This window comes from Heterodontus francisci, chromosome 8 (assembly GCF_036365525.1).
Source record: "Heterodontus francisci isolate sHetFra1 chromosome 8, sHetFra1.hap1, whole genome shotgun sequence".
In the NCBI taxonomy this organism is placed as follows: Eukaryota; Metazoa; Chordata; class Chondrichthyes; order Heterodontiformes; family Heterodontidae; genus Heterodontus; species Heterodontus francisci.
In genome coordinates, this window is record NC_090378.1 from 129,287,665 (window position 1) to 129,305,058 (window position 17,394).

Consider the following 17,394-nt stretch of genomic DNA (forward strand, 5'->3'; position numbering starts at 1 on the left):
GACAGTGCAGCACTCCCTCAGCACTGGCCCTCCGACAGTGCAGCACTCCCTCAGCACTGGCCCTCCGACAGTGCAGCCTTCCCTCCGTACTGACCCTCTGACAGTGCAGCACTCCCTCAGTACTGACCCTCTGACATTGCAGCACTCCCTCAGCACTGACCCTCTGACAGTGCAGCACTCCCTCAGTACTGACCCTCTGACATTGCAGCACTCCCTCAGTACTGACCCTCTGACAGTGCAGCACTCCCTCCGTACTGACCCTCTGACAGTGCAGCACTCCCTCAGTACTGACCCTCTGACATTGCAGCACTCCCTCAGCACTGACCCTCTGACAGTGCAGCACTCCCTCAGTACTGACCCTCTGAAATTGCAGCACTCCCTCAGTACTGACCCTCTGACAGTGCAGCACTCCCTCCGTACTGACCCTCTGACAGTGCAGCACTCCCTCAGTACTGACCCTCTGACAATGCAGCATTCCCTCAGCACTGACCCTCTGACAGTGCAGCACTCCCTCAGCACTGGCCCTCCGACAGTGCAGCACTCCCTCAGCACTGGCCCTCCGACAGTGCAGCCTTCCCTCCGTACTGACCCTCTGACAGTGCAGCACTCCCTCAGTACTGACCCTCTGACATTGCAGCACTCCCTCAGCACTGACCCTCTGACAGTGCAGCACTCCCTCAGTACTGACCCTCTGAAATTGCAGCACTCCCTCAGTACTGACCCTCTGACAGTGCAGCACTCCCTCCGTACTGACCCTCTGACAGTGCAGCACTCCCTCAGTACTGACCCTCTGACAGTGCAGCATTCCCTCAGCACTGACCCTCTGACAGTGCAGCACTCCCTCAGTACTGACCCTCTGACAGTGCAGCATTCCCTCAGCACTGACCCTCTGACAGTGCAGCACTCCCTCAGCACTGGCCCTCCGACAGTGCAGCACTCCCTCAGCACTGGCCCTCCGACAGTGCAGCCTTCCCTCCGTACTGACCCTCTGACAGTGCAGCACTCCCTCAGTACTGACCCTCTGACATTGCAGCACTCCCTCAGCACTGACCCTCTGACAGTGCAGCACTCCCTCAGTACTGACCCTCTGACATTGCAGCACTCCCTCAGTACTGACCCTCTGACAGTGCAGCACTCCCTCCGTACTGACCCTCTGACAGTGCAGCACTCCCTCAGTACTGACCCTCTGACAGTGCAGCACTCCCTCAGCATTGGCCCTCCGACAGTGCAGCACTCCCTCAGCACTGGCCCTCCGACAGTGCAGCCTTCCCTCCGTACTGACCCTCTGACAGTGCAGCACTCCCTCAGTACTGACCCTCTGACATTGCAGCACTCCCTCAGCACTGACCCTCTGACAGTGCAGCACTCCCTCAGTACTGACCCTCTGAAATTGCAGCACTCCCTCAGTACTGACCCTCTGACAGTGCAGCACTCCCTCCGTACTGACCCTCTGACAGTGCAGCACTCCCTCAGTACTGACCCTCTGACAGTGCAGCATTCCCTCAGCACTGACCCTCTGACAGTGCAGCACTCCCTCAGTACTGACCCTCTGACAGTGCAGCATTCCCTCAGCACTGACCCTCTGACAGTGCAGCACTCCCTCAGCACTGGCCCTCCGACAGTGCAGCACTCCCTCTGCACTGGCCCTCCGACAGTGCAGCCTTCCCTCCGTACTGACCCTCTGACAGTGCAGCACTCCCTCAGTACTGACCCTCTGACATTGCAGCACTCCCTCAGCACTGACCCTCTGACAGTGCAGCACTCCCTCAGTACTGACCCTCTGACATTGCAGCACTCCCTCAGTACTGACCCTCTGACAGTGCAGCACTCCCTCCGTACTGACCCTCTGACAGTGCAGCACTCCCTCAGTACTGACCCTCTGACAGTGCAGCACTCCTTCAGTCCTGCCCCTCCGACAGCTGCATGTCTCACCTCTTGCTCAATCTCAGTTGGAATCTCCTAACTTGGAATGAGGCCTCTTCGCTCCTCCTCCTCAGCCCAGTTCCTGTTGTTGGGTAATGAAGTTTGGTCTTTTCAGAACCAACAGCTCCACCCATTGGCATTAGGGCAGCACTGCCAATTTCTGTCACAGCCTGACTGAGCTGCACCTCATGTGCCTTAAAAAATAGCATTTCTTTTTCTTCCTTGAATTGATTTGTGAAGTACGTTTGCAACATAATTGCTAGCTCACCACCTGTCTTTTGATCCTGGCTTCTCATTGTGTGTCTCCTTGCCCTGTCACGATGTGCGGACTCAGACTGACAACAGTTTTGCCGGTGCAGTCCACAAAACGGGGAGCGGGGAATGTCTGAAATGTGTTCAGGAGAACTTCCTTCACCAGTATGTTCTTGGTTCAACGAGAAAGGAGGCATTGCTGGAACTGGTGCTGGGAAATGAGGTGAGGCCAATGGACCAAGTGTCGTGGGGAACACTTGGGTAAGAGCAATCATTGAATCATCAGGTTTAGATTAGCAATGGAGAAAAACAAGGAACAATCTAAAGTAAAGTAGAAATTCCAAATTGGAAGAGGCATAACTTCAATGGGATGAAAGGGGATCTAGCCAGGGTAAAATGGAACCAGAGACTGGGAGGAAAACCTGTAACTGAACAATGGGTGATCTTTAAGGAGGGGATGTTTCAGGTACAGGTTAGGTACATTCCAACAAGGGCAAAAGGAAACAAAACCAAGCCAGGGTTACTTGTGGTGACAAAGGAGATAGATGAAACAACAAAAAGAGGGTTTATGATGCATGTTAGGTGAATTCTTCAAGTGAGAACCAGGCAAATACAATAAGTTGCGAGGGGAAGTGAAAAGGAAAATAAGACTGGCAAAGAGAGGATATGAGAATAGAGTGGCAGTCAACATAAAAGGAAAACCAAACATCTTCTACCAGCATGTAAATAGTAAGTGGGTAGAAAGAGGCAGGTTGGGACCTATTAGGGACAAAGAGATGCAGAGCATGTCTAGAATACATCATGAGTACTTTGTATCAGTATTTACTAAGGAAGAGGATGCTGATAAAGTATCAGTAGAAGTGGAGATGCGAGCGGTAATGGATGGGGTGAAAATTGAAAGGCAGAATATACTGGAAAGGCTGCCAATGCTTTGAGTGGATAAGTCACCTGGTTCATTTGGCCAGCATCCCAGGTTGCTAAAGGAAGTGGGGGTGGAGATAGTGGAAGGGCTTGCCATAATCTTTCAATTTTCCCTAGATACGGGAGGAGGTGTCAGAGGATTGGAGAGTGGCAAATGTGACACCCTTATTCAAGAAAGGGTGTCAGGACCGTCCGAGTAACTGCAGGCCAGTTTTAACATCAGTGGTGGGTAAGGTTTAAGAAACAATAATCGGGAAAAAATCAACAGACATTTGGAGAGGTTTGAGCTACTTAAGGAGAGCCAGCACGGATCTGTGAAAAGCAGATCATGCTTGACAAGTCTAATTAATTTTTTTTGGTCAAGTAACAGAGAAGGTTGATGAAGGGAGTGCAGTGGATGTTGACTCGATGAATTTTCAGAAAGCCTTTGACAAAGTAACACATAAAAGGCTGGTTAAGAAAACTAAGGCTCATGGAATAGGAGGGTCCGTGTCGGCTTGGATAAAAAATTGGCTCAAGGACAGAAAACAGCAAGTCGTAAATAATTGCTTTTTCAGACTGGAGGATGGTAGATGGCGGTGTTCCCCAAGGGTCAGTGCTGAGACCACTGCTTTTTTTGCTTTATATAAATGACTTGGCTATTCAAATGCAGAATAACATTTCAAAATTTGCCAATGACACCAAACTTGGAGGACTGTCAAACAGTGAGGATGATACGAACTACCTGCAACAGGACATAGCTCTTGGAGAGCCAACTGTGTAACAGTCCCGACATCAATTTTATCTGCAGCACCTGTGAGCGGCACAGTGGCGCAGTGGTTAGCACCGCAGCCTCACAGCTCCAGTGATCCGGGTTCAATTCTGGGTACTGCCTGTGTGGAGTTTGCAAGTTCTCCCTGTGTCTGCGTGGGTTTTCTCCGGGTGCTCCGGTTTCCTCCCACCACCAAAAGACTTGCAGGTTGATAGGTAAATTGGCCATTATAAATTGCCCCTAGTTATAGGTAGGTGGTTGGAGAATATACGGACAGGTGGGGATGTGGTAGGAATATGGGATTAGTGTAGGATTAGTATAAATGGGTGGTTGATGGTCGGCACAGACTCGGTGTGCCGAAGGGCCTGTTGCAGTGCTGTATCTCTAAATAAATAAAAATAAAAATAAAAGAGTTTGCAGTCTAGAATTGGCCTTTATAGCCACTCCAGGCGCTGCTTCACAAACCACTGACCACCTCCAGGCGCTTACCCATTGTCTCTCGAGATAAGGAGGCCAAAGAGAGGAGAAGAGAAGATTGGATAATGGACTTCATAAATGAAGGTAGTGAGTACAAAAGCAGGGACGTTATGCTGAACCATTATAAAGCTCTTTTTTTAGGGCCCAACTGGAGTATTGTGTCTAGTTCTGGTCACCACACTTCAGGAAGGATGTGAGGGCCATTGAGAGGATGCAGAGGAGATTTACCAGAATGGTTCCAGGGATGAGGGATTTTAGCTGCAGGAGATCGGCGGTGAGATGAAAAAATGATGTCCTGCCCATGCAGGGCACATGCAATACAGGCATTGCGATCTTCTGTGTGGCGCTGGCACCATTTTAAAGGGCGGTCAGCCCAACCGGCTAATTTAAATATTTGAAGGTAAATTGAATTAAGTTAATAAATACATCTCTTTTGCCCCTCTCCCACCCCCTCAATAGCAATTAAATTTATTATTTGCCCTCCCCACCCCCCACAAAACACAACTTTACCTTTTGACATTCTGCCCCCAATCTGCACACACTTTCAACCACAACCCTTCCCACCATCCCCTACACCCATGACATTAATTTGACTGTTTTTGCCCCCACTGAGAAACTCACCGCCTCCCCCTCCCCACCAACGTTGCACCTCATTTGCCTGGACGGGGATCCAAAGGCACGGGAAAGCCAGCCACTGGGCCAAAGACCACAGCGGGTCATGAGGCGGAGATGTGTGCTTCATTAATTAGATTAGATTAGATTAGAGATACAGCACTGAAACAGGCCCTTCGGCCCACCGAGTCTGTGCCGACCATCAACCACCCATTTTATACTAATCCTACACTAATCCCATATTCCCAACAAACATCCCCACCTGTCCCTATATTTCCCTACCACCTACCTATACTAGTGACAATTTATAATGGCCAATTTACCTATCAACCTGCAAGTCTTTTGGCTTGTGGGAGGAAACCGGAGCACCCGGAGAAAACCCACGCAGACACAGGGAGAACTTGCAAACTCCACACAGGCAGTACCCGGAATCGAACCCGGGTCCCTGGAGCTGTGAGGCTGCGGTGCTAACCACTCATTTTAATTTATTTCAATATTCAAATTGGGGTCCTGTCACTGAGCGACGGGGGAGGGGGGGGGGGGCCGCCACGAGGCCTCGCTGCAGCCGATAATATGGAGCCGGGCCCTCCTGGCGTCAGGGTGCGTGACAGCCCTCTCCCAGAGGCATTTTCCAGCACCCCCCCATGACCCCCACCACGAAACCTGATGTCAAGGAGTCGGTAAAATTCAGCCTGGTGTTTCTGTGGAGAGGTGGAAAGTACAGAACTGCACAGAGAAAGAGCAATTATTTGAAGGCTGCTATTTCAACAATAAATGTTCCACATTCAGGAGCTGGAAAAGAACATTTAGATGGCAAGGATCAGACTCAAAGCAGAGCTGAATGGAGCACAGAAGTGTGAAAGAAAAATAAATGTCATCATTGTGCATTATTTGTCTCGTTAATGATTTGTAAGATTAAATAATTATGCATTCCTAACTGTTAAGGCATTCAAAGTTGTGTTGAAATGCTGCCAGTCCTACTCGTCTCTGAAGTTCAGGTCACTTGCCCCAGACATGCTGCTGGCACAGATCGACATTTTGAGTCAGGACATTGAGAAGCGAAGGCTTTTTTCAAATGCTGATAATTAAACATGAGCTCATTTCCTTGCTTTTTCAGACACTGAATAGCTTAACGTTCAAAAAATGTTCTCCACTGCTCCTGGTTCATTATCCCCAGTCACACTCTGCTTCCAATCTTGGACACACGGCTGGGCTTTGAAATCGTGTATTTTGTAGAAAGCGTAGCTTTGATAAGCAAGAGCTGTTCAGGGGATGCAGTTGAAAAGGATACATGAAAGGATGGTGTGAACAGGGACTGTTCTGACACTATGCTCCACAGTTAAAGGTTGGCAACATTTAAAGAATCATGTAGCAGGTCTGGAAATGTCCCCTTGGATTGGAAAATTGCCAATGTATTTAGGAAGGGTAAGAAGGAGAAACGAGTAAATTTTAGGCCTATTAGTCTACCTATGGCAAAGTAAATAGATTTTGTGAATAGGGACAGATCGGATAACCACGTAGACACATTTGAGCTGACTGAAGAAAGCCAGCATGGGTTTATAAAGGGTAAGAAATTTCAACGAACCCAAGATGAACTATGATGAAATAACTAACACAGTAGCTAAGAGAATGTCTCTGGATGTTATTAATATGGGCTTCCAGAAGGCAGTTAATAATAATGGGCTGAATTTTGCCACTTACCTTGAAATCCTGCCACTGGGTCTGAAAGCAGGAAGTGACCTCGCTTTGGCCGGTGGCAGGACCCAGGTGGCATATTGCCACTGATGGTCAGGGGCTGCTGTCCGATTAAAGGTGGCCTACCCCCAAGAGCTGCGAAGGAATCCAAGAATAGTGAGGGGTTATAAGGTTAAAAGAGTTATTTTCTGTCTTGTTTTCCTGTGCCTCCTCTAAATTAACCCTCACAATGGATATAGCTGTCTTGGTCTACTGCAGCAGGGGATCCCAGTTACTGCCATCCGTCCTCACAACCGTTTTCAGTGTGCACGCGAGTGTGAAGGAATGGGTTATGTTCTGGGCGTTACATGTGGACATGTAAATTTAAAATTGCAAAGGCAGCAATGTGCAGAAAACTTGGGAAGCTTCAAACAGACTGTTGGTTCTCAAAACAACTGCCTTTGACAAAGGGTGCTGAGATAGTGAGGCACCCTTCAGAAAGAGTTGAGAAACTAAAATACACTACATGGATTGATATGGGTTTGAGTGGCCCACCAACCAGCCGTCATTAACCAAGCCAGCAGACAGGCCAAAATGGAACTTCTTTGAAACCTACTTCGCACCACAACTGAAAAAAATCAGATCAAAATGGGACATGGTGGCAGATTCTTCATGGCAATCAGAGGAGCTCCACCTAGAGCAAGGGCATCCAGAAATGACTTACTGCCTTGATGCTGAGATCCTTGGTTTAATAGTTCACACTGCGGCATTGTGGGTATTGTGTACACTGTGGTATTGTGTACACTGCAGCATTGTGGGTATTGTGTACACTACGACATTGTGGGCATTGTGTACACTGCGGTATTGTTTATACTGCGGCATTGTGGGTATTTTGTACACTACGACATTGTGGGCATTGTGTACACTGCGGTAATGTGTACACTGTGGTATTGTGTATACTGCGGCATTGTGGGTATTGTGTACATTGTGGTATTGTGCACACTGCAGTATTGTCGATATTGTATAAACTGCAGCATTGTGGGTATTGTGTACACTGCAGCATTGTGGGTATTGTGTACACTGCTGTATTGTAGTTATTGTATACACTGCAGTATTGTGGGTATTGTATACACTGCGGTGTTGTGTACACTGCGGTATTGTGTACACTGCGGCATTGTGGGTATTGTGCACACTGCGGCATTGTGTACAATACAGCATTGTGGGTATTGTGTACACTACGGCATTGTGGGCATTGTGTACACTGCGGCATTGTGTACACTGCAGCATTGTGCGTATTGTGTACACAGCGGCATTGTGTACATTGCGACATTGTAGGTATTTTGTACACTACGTCATTGTGGGTATTGTGTATGCTGCGGTATTGTGTACACCGCGACATTGTGGGTATTGTGTGCACTGCGGTATTGTGGGTATTGTATACACTGCGGCATTGTGGGTATTGTGTACACTGCGGTATTGTGTACACTGTGGTATTGTGTACACTGCGGCATTGTGTACACTGTGGTATTGTGTACACTGCGGCATTGTGGGTATTGTGTACATTGTGGTATTGTGTACACTGCAGTATCGTCGAAATTGTATAAACTGCGGCATTGTGGGTATTGTGTACACTGCGGCATTGTGTACACTGCGGTATTGTGGGTATTCTGTACACTACGGTATTGTGGGTATTGTGTACATTGCGGCATTGTGTACACTGCGGCATTGTGGGTATTCTGTACACTACGGTATTGTGGGTATTGTGTACATTGCGGCATTGTGTACACTACGGCATTGTGGGTATTGTGTACACTGCGGCATTGTGGTTATTGTGTACACTGCAGCATTGTGGGTATTGTGTACACTGCGGCATTGTGGGTATTGTGTACACTGCGGCATTGTGTACACTGTGGCATTGTGGGTATTGCGTACACTGTGGCATTGTGGGTATTGCGTACACTGTGGCATTGTGGGTATTGTGTACACTGCAGTATTGTGTACACTGTGGCATTGTGGTTATTGTGTACACTGTGGCATTGTGTACACTGTGGCATTGTGGTTATTGTGTACACTGTGGCATTGTGGGTATTGTGTACACTGCGGTATTGTGTGCACTGCGGCATTGTGGATATTGTGTGTACTGCGGTATTGTGGGTATTGTGTACACTGCGGTATTGTGGTTATTGTGTACACTGTGGCATTGTGGTTATTGTGTGCACCGCGGCATTGTGGTTATTGTGTACACTGTGGCATTGTGGGTATTGTGTACACTGCGGTATTGTGTGCACTGCGGCATTGTGGATATTGTGTACACTGTGGCATTGTGGTTATTGTGTGCACCGCGGCATTGTGGTTATTGTGTGCACCGCGGCATTGTGGTTATTGTGTACACTGTGGCATTGTGGTTATTGTGTGCACCGCGGCATTGTGGTTATTGTGTGCACCGCGGCATTGTGGTTATTGTGTGTACTGCGGTATTGTGGGTATTGTGTACACTGCGGCATTGTGGTTATTGTGTACACTGTGGCATTGTGGTTATTGTGTGCACCGCGGCATTGTGGTTATTGTGTGCACCGCGGCATTGTGGTTATTGTGTACACTGTGGCATTGTGGGTATTGTGTACACTGCGGTATTGTGGTTATTGTGTACACTGTGGCATTGTGGTTATTGTGTACACTGTGGCATTGTGGGTATTGTGTACACTGCGGTATTGTGGTTATTGTGTACACTGTGGCATTGTGGTTATTGTGTACACTGTGGCATTGTGGTTATTGTGTGCACCGCGGCATTGTGGTTATTGTGTGCACCGCGGCATTGTGGTTATTGTGTGTACTGCGGTATTGTGGGTATTGTGTACACTGTGGCATTGTGGTTATTGTGTACACTGTGGCATTGTGGTTATTGTGTACACTGTGGCATTGTGGGTATTGTGTACACTGCGGTATTGTGGGTATTGTGTACACTGTGGCATTGTGGTTATTGTGTGCACCGCGGCATTGTGGGTATTGTGTACACTGCGGTATTGTGGGTATTGTGTACACTGCGGCATTGTGGTTATTGTGTACACTGTGGCATTGTGGTTATTGTGTGCACCGCGGCATTGTGGGTATTGTGTGTACTGCGGTATTTTATTTATTTTATTAGAGATACAGCACTGAAACAGGCCCTTCGGCCCACCGAGTCTGTGCCGACCAACAACCACCCATTTATACTAATCCTACACTAATCCCATATTCCCACCAAACATCCCCACCTGTCCCTATATTTCCCTACCACCTACCTATACTAGTGACAATTTATAATGGCCAATTTACCTATCAACCTGCAAGTCTTTTGGCTTGTGGGAGGAAACCGGAGCACCCGGAGGAAACCCACGCAGACACAGGGAGAACTTGCAAACTCCACACAGGCAGTATCCAGAATTGAACCCGGGTCCCTGGAGCTGTGAGGCTGCGGTGCTAACCACTGCGCCACTGTGCCACCCCAAATTGTGGGTATTGTGTACACTGCGGCATTGTGGGTATTGTGTGGACTGCGGTATTGTGGGTATTGTATACACTGCGGCATTGTGGGTATTGTATACACTGCGGCATTGTGGGTATTGTATACACTGTGGCATTGTGGGTATTGTATACACTGCGGCATTGTGGGTATTGTATACACTGTGGCATTGTGGGTATTGTATACACTGCGGCATTGTGGGTATTGTGTACACTACGGCATTGTGGGTATTGTATACACTGTGGCATTGTGGGTATTGTGTACACTGTGGTATTGTGGGTATTGTATACACTGCGGCATTGTGGGTATTGTGTACACTGTGGTATTGTGGGTATTGTGTACACTGCAGCATTGTGGGTATTGTGTACACTGTGGTATTGTGGGTATTGTATACACTGCGGCATTGTGGGTATTGTATACACTGCGGCATTGTGGGTATTGTATACACTGTGGCATTGTGGGTATTGTGTACACTGCAGTATTGTGGGTATTGTATACACTGCGGCATTGTGGGTATTGTGTACACTACGGCATTGTGGGTATTGTATACACTGTGGCATTGTGGGTATTGTGTACACTGTGGTATTGTGGGTATTGTATACACTGCGGCATTGTGGGTATTGTGTACACTGTGGTATTGTGGGTATTGTGTATACTGCAGTATTGTGGGTATTGTATACACTGCGGCATTGTGGGTATTGTATACACTGCGGCATTGTGGGTATTGTATACACTGCGGCATTGTGGGTATTGTGTGCACTGCAGTATTGTGGGTATTGTATACACTGCGGCATTGTGGGTATTGTGTGCACTGCAGTATTGTGGGTATTGTATACACTGCGGCATTGTGGGTATTGTGTACACTGTGGCATTGTGGGTATTGTGTACACTGTGGTATTGTGGGTATTGTATACACTGCGGCATTGTGGGTATTGTGTACACTGTGGTATTGTGGGTATTGTATACACTGCGGCATTGTGGGTATTGTGTACACTGTGGTATTGTGGGTATTGTGTATACTGCAGTATTGTGGGTATTGTATACACTGCGGCATTGTGGGTATTGTGTACACTGTGGTATTGTGGGTATTGTATACACTGCGGCATTGTGGGTATTGTGTACACTGTGGTATTGTGGGTATTGTGTATACTGCAGTATTGTGGGTATTGTATACACTGCGGCATTGTGGGTATTGTGTACACTGTGGTATTGTGGGTATTGTGTATACTGCAGTATTGTGGGTATTGTATACACTGCGGCATTGTGGGTATTGTGTACACTGTGGTATTGTGGGTATTGTGTATACTGCAGTATTGTGGGTATTGTATACACTGCGGCATTGTGGGTATTGTGTACACTGTGGTATTGTGGGTATTGTGTATACTGCAGTATTGTGGGTATTGTATACACTGCGGCATTGTGGGTATTGTGTACACTGTGGTATTGTGGGTATTGTGTATACTGCAGTATTGTGGGTATTGTATACACTGCGGCATTGTGGGTATTGTGTACACTATGGTATTGTGGGTATTGTGTATACTGCAGTATTGTGGGTATTGTGTACACTGTGGTATTGTGGGTATTGTGTATACTGCAGTATTGTGGGTATTGTGTACACTGTGGTATTGTGGGTATTGTGTATACTGCAGTATTGTGGGTATTGTGTACACTGTGGTATTGTGGGTATTGTGTATACTGCAGTATTGTGGGTATTGTGTATACTGCAGTATTGTGGGTATTGTGTACACTGTGGTATTGTGGGTATTGTGTATACTGCAGTATTGTGGGTATTGTGTACACTGTGGTATTGTGTGCACTGCAGTATTGTGGGTATTGTGCAAGAGACTGTCGGCACATTGTGGTTTCGATCTTTATCAGCGCTGATGTATGTGAAACTGGCTGAGAGGAGCTGCAACATTCTGAAATGAAGAGTATACAGAATCTTCTCTCTTGCAAGTAAAAATAAACAGTACACTGTTAACCTTGAGCAGACGGTATGGAGAACTGTTAATTGATTTTAATTGATTCCCAACAACACCATGTCCAACCTCCCTTTCCTCTGTGAAGTCCCTGAACATGTTGTCACCTTCCATTTCCAACTTTCCTGAAACTCCATGTTTTGACTCCCTCCAATCATCTTTCTGCCCCAGTACAGTAGCAAAACAGCTCTTATCAAAGTCGCAAATGACATCCTGTGTGACTGTGACAAAGGGAAACTTTCCCTCCTCGCCCTATCTGTAACCTTTGACACAGTTGAGCACACCATCCTCCTCCAACACCTCTCCACTGTCATCCAGCTAGCTGGGACTGCTCTCACCTGGTTCCATTCTTATCAATCGAATCGTAGCCAGAAAAATCACTTGCAATGGCTTCTCTCCCTGCTCCTGCACCTTTGATGTCCTCCTTGGTCACTGTCTATTTCTGTCCCTTGGCAACCTCATCCAAAAGCACGGTGTTAGTTTTCTCATGTGTACTGAAAACACTACTCTACCTCACCATCACCTCTCTCAATTCCTCCCCTTTTGTTAAATTGTCAAACTGCTTATCCGACGGCCAGTACTGGATGAGCGGAAATTTTCTCCAATTAAATATTGAAGACTGAAACCACTGTCTTCAAGCTCTGCTCCAAACTCCGTTTCCTAGCTACCAAATCTATCCCTGTCTCAGCTGAAACTGCTGAAACCCTCATTCATGCCTTTGTTACCTAGGCTTGACTATTCCAACACACGCCTGGCTGGTCTCCCACATTCTACTCTCCATAAACTTTAGGTTATCTAAAACTCTGCTGCCTGTGTCTTAACTCACACCAAGTCCTGTTCCCCTGTCACCCCTGTTCTCGCTGGCCTACACAGGCTCCTGTAGGAGCGGCGCAGTGGTTAGCACCGCAGCCTCACAGCTCCAGCGACCCGGGTTCAATTCTGGGCACTGCCTGTGTGGAGTTTGCAAGTTCTCCCTGTGTCTGCGTGGGTTTTCTCCGGGTGCTCCGGTTTCCTCCCACATGCCAAAGACTTGCAGGTTGATAGGCAAATTGGCCATTATAAATTGCCCCTAGTATAGGTAGGTGGTAGGGGAATATAGAGACAGGTGAGGATGTGGTAGGAATATGGGATTAGTGTAGGATTAGTATAAAATGGGTGGTTGATGGTCGGCACAGACTCGGTGGGCCGAAGGGCCTGTTTCAGTGCTGTATCTCTTAAAAAAAAAATCTTGATATTAAAATTCTCATCCTTGTTTTCAAATCCCTACGTGGCCTCACCCCCCTCCCTATCTCTGTAATCTCCTCCAAACCCCCGAGATATCTGTGCTCCTCTAATCCTGGCTTCTTGAGCATCCCCGATTTTAATCACTCCACCATTGGTGGCTACGTCTTCAGTTGCCTCGACCCCAAGCTCTGGAATACCCTCCCTACATCTCTCTGCCTCGCCACCTCGCTTTCCTCTTATAAAACGCTCCTTAAAACGTATCTCTTTGAGCAGGCATTTGGCCATCTGCCCTAATATCTCTTTATGTGACTCGGTATCTAATTTTGTTTTATAACACTCCTGTGAAGCACCTTGGTACGTTTTATTACAGTAAAGATGCTATTTAAATATAAGTTGTTTTTATTGATTGCACTGGAGAATTTTGGAGTTGGACCTCTTTAAAAACACTAAGAATCTTTAAGATAATTGGAGTTTAATCTAAAATGCTGTTTCCCCAATGAGAGTTTTGTTTTGTTTCAATTAATACTCATGTTGCTCATGATTTCTGCTATTTAAACGGATTTTGAATTCCTACAGTTGAAAAAATGTGCAAGTTTTAACAGGTACAAAGGTTTGGAAAAAAAGTAAAATGGTGCTGGTTTCCTTTTTGATGAGAAATGTTTTTCTTCAAACTATGTGCAATGATACAATTGTACCAGACAATATCTTTTAAACATATAAAGAAGTTACCTCCACCATCTCGGCCCCTTCCCACGGCACCTTCCCCTCCTCTCTCCTCACTATCCCAGGCCCCAAACACTCCTTTCTGGTGAAGCAGCGATTTACTTGTACTTCTTTCAATGTAGTATACTGTATTCGCTGCTCACAATGTGGTCTCCTCTACATCAGGGAGACCAAACGCAGACTGGGTGACTGCTTTGCAGAACTCCTCCACTCAGTCCGCAAGCAGGACCCCGAGCTTCCGGTTGCTTTCCATTTCAACACTCCCCCCTGCTCTCATGCTCACAGCTCTGTCCTGGGATTGCTGCAGTGTTCTAGTGAACATCAACGCAAGCTCGAGGAACAGCATCTCATTTCCCGATTAGGCACGCTACAGCCTGCCGGACTGAACATTGAGTTCAATAATTTCAGAACATGATGCCCCCGCCCCCCCCCCCCCCCATTTTACTTTTATTTTTAGTGATTTTTTCTGTTTTTTTTTGTGTTTATTTTATTTTATCTTAGTTTGTTCAGTTTCCTTACCCACTGTTTTTTTTCATGTTTGTACTTGCTGTTCAATTTTCAGTCCGTTAACACCCTATCTGTACTAATGCTTTGCCTTTCTAACACACCATTAACATATTGTTTGCCTTTGCTCCACGACCTTCTGATCAGCTGTTCTTTGGCCTTGTCCTATCTACACCTTCTCCTTTGTTATCTCTTGCCCCACCCCTGCTTTATTGCTTATAACCTTTCACATTTCTAATATTTACCAGTTCTGAAGAAGGGTCACTGACTTGAAATGTTAACTCTGCTGCTCTCTCCACAGATGCTGCCAGACCTGCTGAGTATTTCCAGCATTTCTTGTTTTTATTTCAGATTCCCAGCATACGCAGTATTTTGCTTTTATTAAAGACGTTATCTCTTTCCTCTCACTGCTGCTTTTTAAAAAATTCACCAAACAATTTTTACATTGCTAAAGGTAAATTTGTAAATTTTTAAGTTTCTAAATTTTCAAAAGGACATTATGATTTGACAAATTAAAACCCTCTTGCTCTTAATCAGAGCCAGAATGGATTTTTTTTAAATAAAAGGCTTCTAAAATAAAGAATAAACAAAGAAAACGTGTTAATTTAGATGACTCGATCTATGTTTGAAAGATATTATAAGAATACTGCATCGGACAGTAAAGTTCCTCCCGTGCTCATAAATGAGGTAGAATGGGAATTAAGGGGATGCCCCACTTAGGATAGAAGATAAAGGCAGGAAAATCACAGCACCAAATGGGAATTTTTTTCCATAATCATTTTTTAGTTGAACTGGAATAAATCACCTGAAAGAACAATGGCATGATATTGGGATACTAGAGTGTGTAAACAAGGATTGTTGCATTATGAAGGAGCTAGCGTATGGAGATGGACGATGAATTTGCACTAAAGAACAGTACAACATGAAATGGTTAATGCGGCTCAGGAGAGTGAGACAACTTTTTAAAGTCAGCAAGGCACTACCATGTACTCCATTGAGAAGCTATCGAATGAAACAACTAGGATAGAGTTGAAATATTGAAATTTCTGTTGAAGCTGAAAGGGATATAAAATGTGGATCAGGACACTTGAGAGCTAAGGAGAAATAGTACTTAGTCAGAATTATCCACAAGGTGTGTACGGGTAAAGGGATAGCTGGAGAATCGTTTATATCCATGATATTTTTTTATTTTTACATGATAAACTGTAGCTTTCTGCACAATGTACTATGATTTCCTTTGTCAGTACTATGACCAGTTGCATGAAATGTATGTAGTTGGTCAGCAGATTAATGTTTTAGTGGAAATAAGAAGGAGTGAGGAGTTGGTGGTAGGTCCTCCACATCAAGGCAGTAACTGCAGGAATATGGGCTTTTGAGAGTATTTAGAGGGATTAGGCTTTTCAAGAGTTAAATGACTCTAACCTTTTTGTTAGAATGTCTGTTTTGTAAAAATCTACAGCTTTCAGACTCAGCATGACGAGCAATTACAAGTGTCCTTGTTATTACAAAAAATTGTCACTGCTGAAAGAGGGAAAAAAGTGTGTTGCATTATCCCATTTCTTCCCCGTCTGTGGTAATGTGCTGAGAACTGTTGATATTTGTTGAAATATAATCCAATATAATTCCCTTTTACTATTGATCAGTATTAAGCTTTGCTCGGCTGTAGTTTTGTAGCATACAGTTTTATTTCTCTTTTATTAGAATCAATAAAGCTGATGCTATGTAAGTTAGGATTGCTTTACAGTCACAACTATGTTATCTTCAAGGTCCTTGGATGCGTCACAAACTGTGAAAACAGAAAAAGCTGAAGTTAAGTTTAAATGTAGCTAAGGGAAGCCTGTGCCTTTGATTGGATGGATATTTCCACATTACCAGTATATCCTCATGTTTTTGGATCATTCTCAGTGTAGAAGGTCCATGGAGGCCACCAGACGGTGGGTAAGTGTATGTTATAATGTGAATAGGTGATCTTGAGGAATGGGCTATGCCCTCTAGCCAAGGATCAACAGAATAATGTAATTCTCAATTGTTCCTTCTCAACTGCTGATTAAATATTGCCAGAAATATAGGTGGAGGCAACTTCAAACTATAAAGGTTGGGGGAGAACTGTGGCAATCAGATCAGGCCTATTCTATAATATGCCTATTATAGAAATGACTTCAATGAAATGAAGGTTTGGAGGCTCATAGAATTATGACGGGAGGTGTGGGGAGTGGGGGGAGGGTGGTGGCAGACAGCCCATCTCCTCCCCTGTTGCAATGCAATTTTGTTGGGGGCGGGACAAGCTGAAGATGGCCTTCCTGCCCAGAAGCCACTTGAGAGCCTTAAGCATGTGGCCTATTAATGGCCACTTAAGGGCCTCTTCCTGCCGCTGCTGGGATTTAGACAGAGGTGGGTAGGCCTCTGTCATGCAGGGAGGTCACCCAGTAAATTGAGGTGACCTCCCTGAGGGCTTGTGGGGGACGGTGGGGTGGGGGGTGGGGGGGACCCACCTCTGTGGATAATCTGTGGTCCATGGAGGATGCCCACTGGGAAAAACTGTACTTCCCTGAACTACCCCCCTCCCCCTGCACTAGACACACACCCCACCCCCTCTCTCACTGGTGTAAGATTTGATAAGATAGGGATATTTTATGCCCTCTTCTAAGGTGGGAACAGAATTGGCACCACAAAGCTCGTTATGAAGAAACTTTATTGAGATAAAGGTAAGGACAAGTTTATTAAGTTTTCGGATAAACCATTAGTCACAAACTCAGGCAGTGATTAACAGTATAACACAGATTATATTTTCTTTTATTCATTCGGGGGATTTGGGTGTCGCTCGCTAGACCAGCATTTATTGCCCATCCCTA